Source organism: Schistocerca serialis, chromosome 3 (assembly GCF_023864345.2).
Source record: "Schistocerca serialis cubense isolate TAMUIC-IGC-003099 chromosome 3, iqSchSeri2.2, whole genome shotgun sequence".
Classification (NCBI taxonomy): Eukaryota; Metazoa; Arthropoda; class Insecta; order Orthoptera; family Acrididae; genus Schistocerca; species Schistocerca serialis.
Window position 1 is genome coordinate 30,697,154 of NC_064640.1, and position 8,452 is coordinate 30,705,605.

Below are 8,452 nucleotides of genomic sequence, written 5' to 3' on the forward strand. Positions count from 1 at the left end.
GACAGTAGGCAGAGAGTTCTTTCTTTGCGCAACGGTTTTTTAATGGGTGTAGCAAAGATAATTGAATTTATGGGAACGAGAATAACTCTAACAGATATCTCACCAATCATGAAAATGTATAAAGCAACGTGGCTGATAGCATCGCACAGGGCCATGGGCACATGAACCCAGTCTGTTATAATAGCTCACAAATACAAGGCATCAAACGAGCACACTTGTTATAGAATAAAGGACTGCCACTCTGCCTGCACTCTCAAAACCGACTGGAAATCATATGAAGAAGAGCGAAGTATATCATCTACGATGAGTGATTTCAATTTTGATGTCAGTAGCAGTAAGAAATCCAAAAAAAATACAACAAACGAACGATCGTATATTAATTTCTGAGTTTAAATCAACATGAACTCGTCCAAATAGGAGAATTATTGGAAGACAAAATTGATTTGAAAGAATATTTGGATGTAAGTCCATCTAAATGATTCTCAAAAGTAAAGAAATCACGAAGCATGTGTAAATCAAAGGTCTGACAACGGGCGGCCCACCGAGTTGCAGCACGAAAGAAAATCAAACTAGATAAGATTTATACAAGTCGCAAAACGTTGACATATGTTCTCTAACAGACAGAATGACAAAATTCACTGTGCTACCATTCGTATAAATTAATCACACACAGATTCTGTACTGAGCAACGAAACATATTCTCCTCACAAAGTCACAAAAGCCTGATCTTCACATGTCAGGGACATCTAAATCAAGCAGGTTTCAGTAACTTCGCGAAAGAAACCAAGCAAATACACTGACGGTAAAAAAATCGAAGCACCAAGAAGGACTTGTGCGATATAAACGGAAGTTGGTAAGCGTCTTTCTACATCTGAAAGATGATGTCTATACAGGGTGTTACAAAAAGGTACGCCCAAACTTTCAGGTAACATTCCTCACCCACAAAGAAAGAAAATATGTTATGTGGACATGTGTCCGGAAACGCTTACTTTCCATGTTAGAGTTCATTTTATTACTTCTCTTCAAATCACATTAATCATGGAATGGAAACACACAGCAACAGAACGTACCAGCGCGACTTCAAACACTTTGTTACAGGAAATGTTCAAAAAGTCCTCCATTAGCGAGGATACATGCATCCACCCTCCGTCGCATCGAATCCCTGATGCGCTGATGTAGCTCTGCTGAATGGCGTATTGTATCACAGCCGTCCACAATACGAGCACGAAGAGTCTCTACATTTGGTACCGGGGTTGCGTAGACAAGATCTTTCAAATGCCCCCATAATTGAAAGTCAAGAAGATTGAGGTCAGGAGAGCGTGGAGGCCATAGAATTGGTCCGCCTCTACCAATTCATCGGTCACCGAATCTGTTGTTGAGAAGCATACGAAGACTTCGACTGAAATGTGCAGGAGCTCCATCGTGCATGAACCACATGTTGTGTCGTACTTGTAAAGGCACATGTTCTAGCAGCACAGGTAGAGTATCCCGTATGAAATCATGATAACGTGCTCCATTGACAGTAGGTGGAAGAACATGGGGCACAATCAAGACATCACCAACAATGCCTGCCCAAACGTTCACAGAAAATCTGTGTTGATGACGTGATTGTACAATTGCGTGCGGATTCTCGTCAGCCCATACATATTGATTGTGAAAATGAACAATTTGATCACGTTGGAATGAAGCCTCATCCGTAAAGAGAACATTTGCACTGAAATGAGGATTGACACATTGTTTGGTGAACCATTCGCAGAAGTGTACCCGTGGAGGCCAATCAGCTGCTGATAGTGCCTGCACACGCTGTACATGGTACGGAAACAACTGTTTCTCCCGTAGCACTCTCCATACAGTGACGTGGTCAACGTTACCTTGTACAGCAGCAACTTCTCTGACGCTGACATTAGGGTTAGCGTCAATTGCACGAAGAATTGCCTCGTCCATTGCAGGTGTCCTCGTCGTTCTAGGTCTTCCCCAGTCGCAAGTCATAGGCTGGAATGTTCCGTGCTCCCTAAGACGCCGATCAATAGCTTCGAACGTCTTCCTGTCGGGACACCTTCGTTCTGGAAATCTGTCTCGATACAAACGTACCGCACCACGGCTATTGCCCCGTGGTAATCCATACATCAAATGGGCATCTGCCAACTCCGAATTTGTAAACATTGCACTTACTGCAAAACCACGTTCGTGATGAACACTAACCTGTTGATGCTACGTACTGATGTGCTTGATGCTAGTACTGTAGGGCAATGAGTCGCATGTCAACACAAGCACCGAAGTCAACATTACCTTCCTTCAATTGGGCCAACTGGCGGTGAATCGAGGAAGTACAGTACATACTGACGAAACTAAAATGAGCTCTAACATGGAAATTAAGCGTTTCCGGACACATGTCCACATAACATCTTTTCTTTATTTGTGTGTGAGGAATGTTTCCTGAAAGTTTGGCCGAACCTTTTTGTAACACCCTGTATAAATTTCGCCCCAGTCGCACTAGTAGCGCCACTATGAGAAAGCAAATCAGGGTTGCTTTAAATGCATTAACGGACGTAAGAGTTACGTTTGAGACTGGACATGGTGAGCTGATGTTAGTCAAGAATGCCTTTACGGTGAGAAAGGCGACATTATCAACAAATCGGGAAGTCTGAACGAGGAAGTGTGTGAGGGTTACGTGAAGCTGGATATTCCTTCTGCGATATTGCAGAGAGACGTGGCAGGAATGTAGCCACTGTACATGACTGCTAGCAGCGGTGGTGACGAGAATGTAAGGTCGCAAGAAGATAGGGCTCCGGTCGGATAAGTGACACTACCGAGAGAGAGGACCATAGTATTATGCGTATGGCTCTGGCTCGTCGTATTGCATCATCAACAGCAATCTGAGCAACGGTTGGCACCACAGTGACACAATGAAGTGTTACGAATCGATTACTTCAAGGACAACTCCGGACCTGACGCCCTGTAGCGTGCATTCGATTGACCCAAAACAACCGCCATTTGCGACTTCACTGGTGTCAAGATAGAGCTCACTGGAGGACAGGGTGGAGGGCTGCTGTGTTTTCTGATGAGAGCTGTTTCTGCCTCTGTGCCGATGATGGCCGTATGTTGGTTAGAAGGAGCCAGCTGAGGGTCTACAAGCAAAATGTCTGTGTGCTAGGCACACTGGAACTACACCTGGAGTTATGGTCTGGGGTGCTATTTCGTACGATCGCAGGAGCACTCTCATGGTTGGCCCACTCATACTGACTGCTAATTTGTACGTCGGTCTGGAGATGTAACCTGTTCTGCTGCTATTCCTGGACAGCACTCCGGGGGTGTTTCCAGATAGGATAACGCTCTCACACGTACCGCTCCTGTAACTTGACATATTCTAAAGAGCGTCGACATATTGCATGGTTTGTACGATCATCAGATCTGCCTCCAAGCGAGCACATATGGGACACCGGACAGCAACTCGAGCTCCATCCACAACCAGCACTATAAATCCCTGTGTTGATGGACCAAGTCCAACACACATGTAACTCCATCCCACAAACTGACCACCAACGCCTGCACAACACGATTGCATGTTTACATTCAATATTTAGACGGTTACACCGGTTAGTAATGTACCAGAATTTCACATTCGCAATGGGTTATCTTGTACTTACATTAACTTGTGATCTTGCAATGTTAATTGTTGTGTTGGCAGAAGAGCCAACACCGTGTTACTAGTGGAGGCCGAAATGCACGCGTTTTAACTTACGCAGGCTGGCTTGAGGAGGGAAGAACTATACTGACGTGAGGTCTGGAACATGACAAGGATTGAGAATTCAGAAAGCGGACGTAATTAGTTTGATACTTAACTTTAATCCATTAATGATGAACATCGTTCTTGACGGTACATGATTCACAATATTATCTGTTCAGAATACATTGTTGAAGTTATTATAATAACTGAATATTGCGCCTTGCTAGGTCGTAGCAAATGACGTAGCTGAAGACTATGCTAAACTGTCGTATCTGCAAATGAGAACGCGTGTAGACAGTGAACCGTCGCTAGCAAAGTCGGCTGTACAACTGGGCGAGTGCTAGGGAGTCTCTCTAGACTAGACCTGCCGTGTGGCGGCGTTCGGTCTGCAATCACTGATAGTGGCGACACGCGGGTCCGACGTATACTAACTGACCGCGGCCGCTTTAAAGGCTACCACCTATCAAGTGTGGTGTCTGGCGGTGACACCATATTAATCACTTGAATATGTTACCTAGACAAATGTACTCCAGAAACTTCATTACTGTACATTAATTATTTTTCGGTGTTGCGATTTTTTTCTGTGAGTGTAATTACGCACGTGTGCTGTTCCTGCACACAGCCGAAATACATCTTATCACCACACTGTGTAGATTGACCCGCGTGTGCCACCCCTCTTTGTGCAGTTGTTTGGCCATTAATGCAGTTAACACCTCATCCTGTCTGGTGAGTGGTCTCAGCGTCCGTTGCCAGTGAGTGCCATTCTGCTTGGCTATGGTCTGAAACTAGTGCACCTCGATTCTGAATGTCTGACGTCTGTTAGGGATCAGCAGACAGCTGATCGGTTTTCCGATGTCTTGTGCGACCTCGTACCAGCATTAATGACATCCCCTGCCTCCCCCACCATCAACATGAAAGAACATCAAATCAGTTAATACTAAATCTGACAAGATGTAGATTCAAGACTTGAGTAGAATACAACTTCTGAAATCCTTACATTACACAACGGCGGAGGGTGGCTCCCAACCAGCGTTCCATAACAAATAATTCTTATAATCATAAGTTAGCAGAGATGAAAATAAAAATCCACAAGTGGCCTTAAATCTAACACGTTTAACATGTGACACATTTATATGCCAAACGTGTAATTGTCGCGTGAAGTTATGCTCATTATACAGTTCCATATTCACAAGTGTTATTCATTCACACAGTCCATGAAATCGAGATTTGACATATACGAATGCTGGAGAGACTAGTCTCTCCTTTCAACCCAAGATTACTATCCTACTGCTCACTACAAAAAAAATGGTTCAAATGGCTCTGAGCACTATCGGACTTAACTTCTGAGGTCATCAGTCCCCTAGAACTTAGAACTACTTCAACCTAACTAACCTAAGGACGTCACACATATCCCTGCCCGAGGCAGGATTCGAACCTGCCACCGTAGCGGTCGCGCGGCTCCAGACTGTAGCGCCTAGAACCGCTCGGTCACCACGGCCGGCTGCTCTCTACAATCTTTTTCGATACCATCTTACTAATACAAATGATACTCAATTTCACTTTTCAACGTCGACAACACTACATTACTACAAGGTGTTTCACAACGTTTTGACGATTTCAGGTTTGAACACCACACAAACACATCGCGAAACAAAGTTGAACATTTTACACAAAGTACAGCATTTATTCCATTTTACTTATGAAATACTACATCGGAGGAATGACGACCATTCACTGCCACATAATACTCGAGGCGTTTCACCCAGTTTTTGAACACATCCTTCGTAGGTGCTGGACGAATTTTGGAAATTTCATAGTGATTTTCATCTTTTAACTTTTGTAAGCTCCTCGGCCGGTCGAAGTACACTCTCGTCTCCAAATATCCACATAGGTATGAGTATGGCAGGGTCAAATGAGGCGAGCAAGGCGGCCATTTTACACAAGCGTGTTTGGAAATGTGGTTACCAAACGCTTCACAGAGAACTTGCAAGGTCTTGTTGGATGCGTTGCATATCGCTCCGCCTTGTTGAAATAAAGTTTTCGTAGCGAACGACGAGGACTTGCCTGTAAACTACTACGCACACGTTTGATGTTCTCGGGAGTTCGGACAGTTTCCCAAGGTGCGGTTGACTTGCGATTCGATGCACTGATAGTTGCACGGAAGTTTCTTCAGTATTGTTCCAAGAATAGGAACTGGGTATTCCGTCTCAATCTTGAAATGCGTACGATACGCACGTTGCAAGCGCACGACAGATTCGCTGTGGCGAAAATAACACTTCACTGCGAACGCGCGATTTTGGTTCGACCAGTACGACATGATTACTGACCTAAATTGCAGTAAAATTTGACACTCCATACTACTAATTCTCGGCCCCGCTGTTGCCGTATCTTGTTGTTGGTTTTTTTTTTATTTTTTTTTTTAGCATGAGTTATTCAAATTCGAAATCGTCAAAACATTGTGAAACACCTTGTACTAAAAATGTAAATTGTAAGGTAACGGGCGAGTTGTGACGCCCTAAAAATATTCTAAGTTCGGAGTTGGCGTGGCCGCGCTGGGGCCTCACGGCGGGCCGCGGCTCGCCTAAGGCCGCGTGGTGCCGAACATTAGCCGGGGTCCAGGCCGACCACGTGGCTGGGAATTCCATGGTGCAGCTGTGTCGATGAAGGAGACATGCCGGGAGTGCCAAAGATGGCGCACTTTGTGAAACCTTAATGGCAACGAATTTCCAAAATCTAAATGGTTCATCCGATTTTATCGATCGACAAGTCTTTAGAAAGCTATTAGTGTAAACCTAAATTGGTATAAATTATAGGCATGGAACATCAATAGTACATGAGTTATTGGAGGTCAAAGTGGCCCATTACTATCGATCGCGTCAGGAAATAAGTACTCCACAGTTACACGAAGAAACGGTAGCAGCATGCTTATAAATACACTATTGGCCATTAAAATCGCTACACCAAGAAGAAATGCAGATGATAAACGGGTATTCATTGGACAAATAAATTATACTAGAACTGACATGTGATTACATTTTCATGCAATTTGGGTGCATAGATCCTCAGATATCAGTACCCAGAACAACCACCTCTGGCCGTAATAACGGCCTTGATACGCCTGGGCATTGAGTCAAACAGAGCTTGGATGGCGTGTACAGGTACAGCTGCCCATGCAGCTTCAACACGATACCACAGTTCATCAAGAGTAGTGACTGGCGTATTGTGACGAGCCAGTTGCTCGGCCACCATTGACCAGATGTTTTCAATTGGTGAGAGATCTGAAGAATGTGCCGGCCAGGGCAGCAATCGAACATTTTCTGTATCCAGAAAGGCCCGTGCAGGACCTGCAACATGCGGTCGTGCATAATCCTGCTGAAATGTAGGGTTTCGCAGGGATCGAATGAAGGGTTGAGCCACGGCTCGTAACACATCTGAAATGTAACGTCCACTTTTCAAAGTGCCGTCAATGCGAACAAGAGGTGACCGAGACGTGTAACCAATGGCACCCCATACCATCACGCCGGGTGATACGCCAGTATGGCGATGACGAATACACGCTTCCAATGTGCGTTCACCGCGATGACTCCAAACACGGATGCGACCATCTTGATGCTGTAAACAGAACCTGGATTCATCCGAAAAAATGACGTTTTGCCATTCGTGCAACCAGCTTCGTCGTTGAGTTCACCATCGCAGGCGCTCCTGTCTGTGATGCAGCGTCAAGCGTAACCGCAGCCATGGTCTCCGAGCTGATGGTCCATGCTGCTGCAAACGTTGACGAACTGTTCGTGCAGATGGTTGTTGTCTTGCAAACGTCCCCATCTGTTGACCCAGGGATCGAGGCGTGGCTGCACGATCCGTTGCAGCCATGCGTATAAGATGCCTGTCATCTCGACTGCTAGTGATACGAGGCCGTTGGGATCCAGCACGGCGTTCCGTATTACCCTCCTGAACCCACCGATTCCATATTCTGCTAACAGTCATTGGATCTCGACCAACGCGAGCAGCAATGTCACGACATGATAAATGCAATCGCGATAGGCTGCAATCTGACCTTTATCAAAGTCGGAAACGTGATGGTACGCATTTCTCCTCCTTACACGAGGCATCACAACAACGTTTCACCAGGCAACGCCGGTCAACTGCAGTTTGTGTATGAGAAATCGGTAGGAAACTTTCCTCATGTTAGCACGTTGTAGGTGTCGCCACCGGCGCCAAGCTTGTGTGAATGCTCTGAAAAGCTAATCATTTGCATATCACAGAATCTTCTTCCTGTAGGTTAAATTTCGCGTCTGTAGCACGTCATCTTCATGGTGTAGATATTTTAATGGCCAGTAGTATATTTACTCATCTATGTCTTCATTTATATCCGATATATACTAGTCATGAAGAAATTGGTCTATTATTTTCTGTGTTTTAGAAAGCATAGGACATTAGGCTACTGGCTTACTTCTGTTCTTTTCTTTGATATATATTTATTTAGTTTGTTTATGTATTTAATAATGTGTGTTAGAGCCTATTTATGTTCCAGCCATAGGGATATTTATTTAATTTCAAGCTATTTAAATGTAAATCCAGTATTTCGAATGTGTTTCATTATGTTTCTGAGTGTGCGTTGGCTTGGAGACAGGGAGGAAGCGCTCTAGCCAATCACAGCGATCGTTCCAAAAAGGACACGTGGAGAGACTGTATGGAAGTGGGGGAGGAGCATCGTTTCGAGAGAGG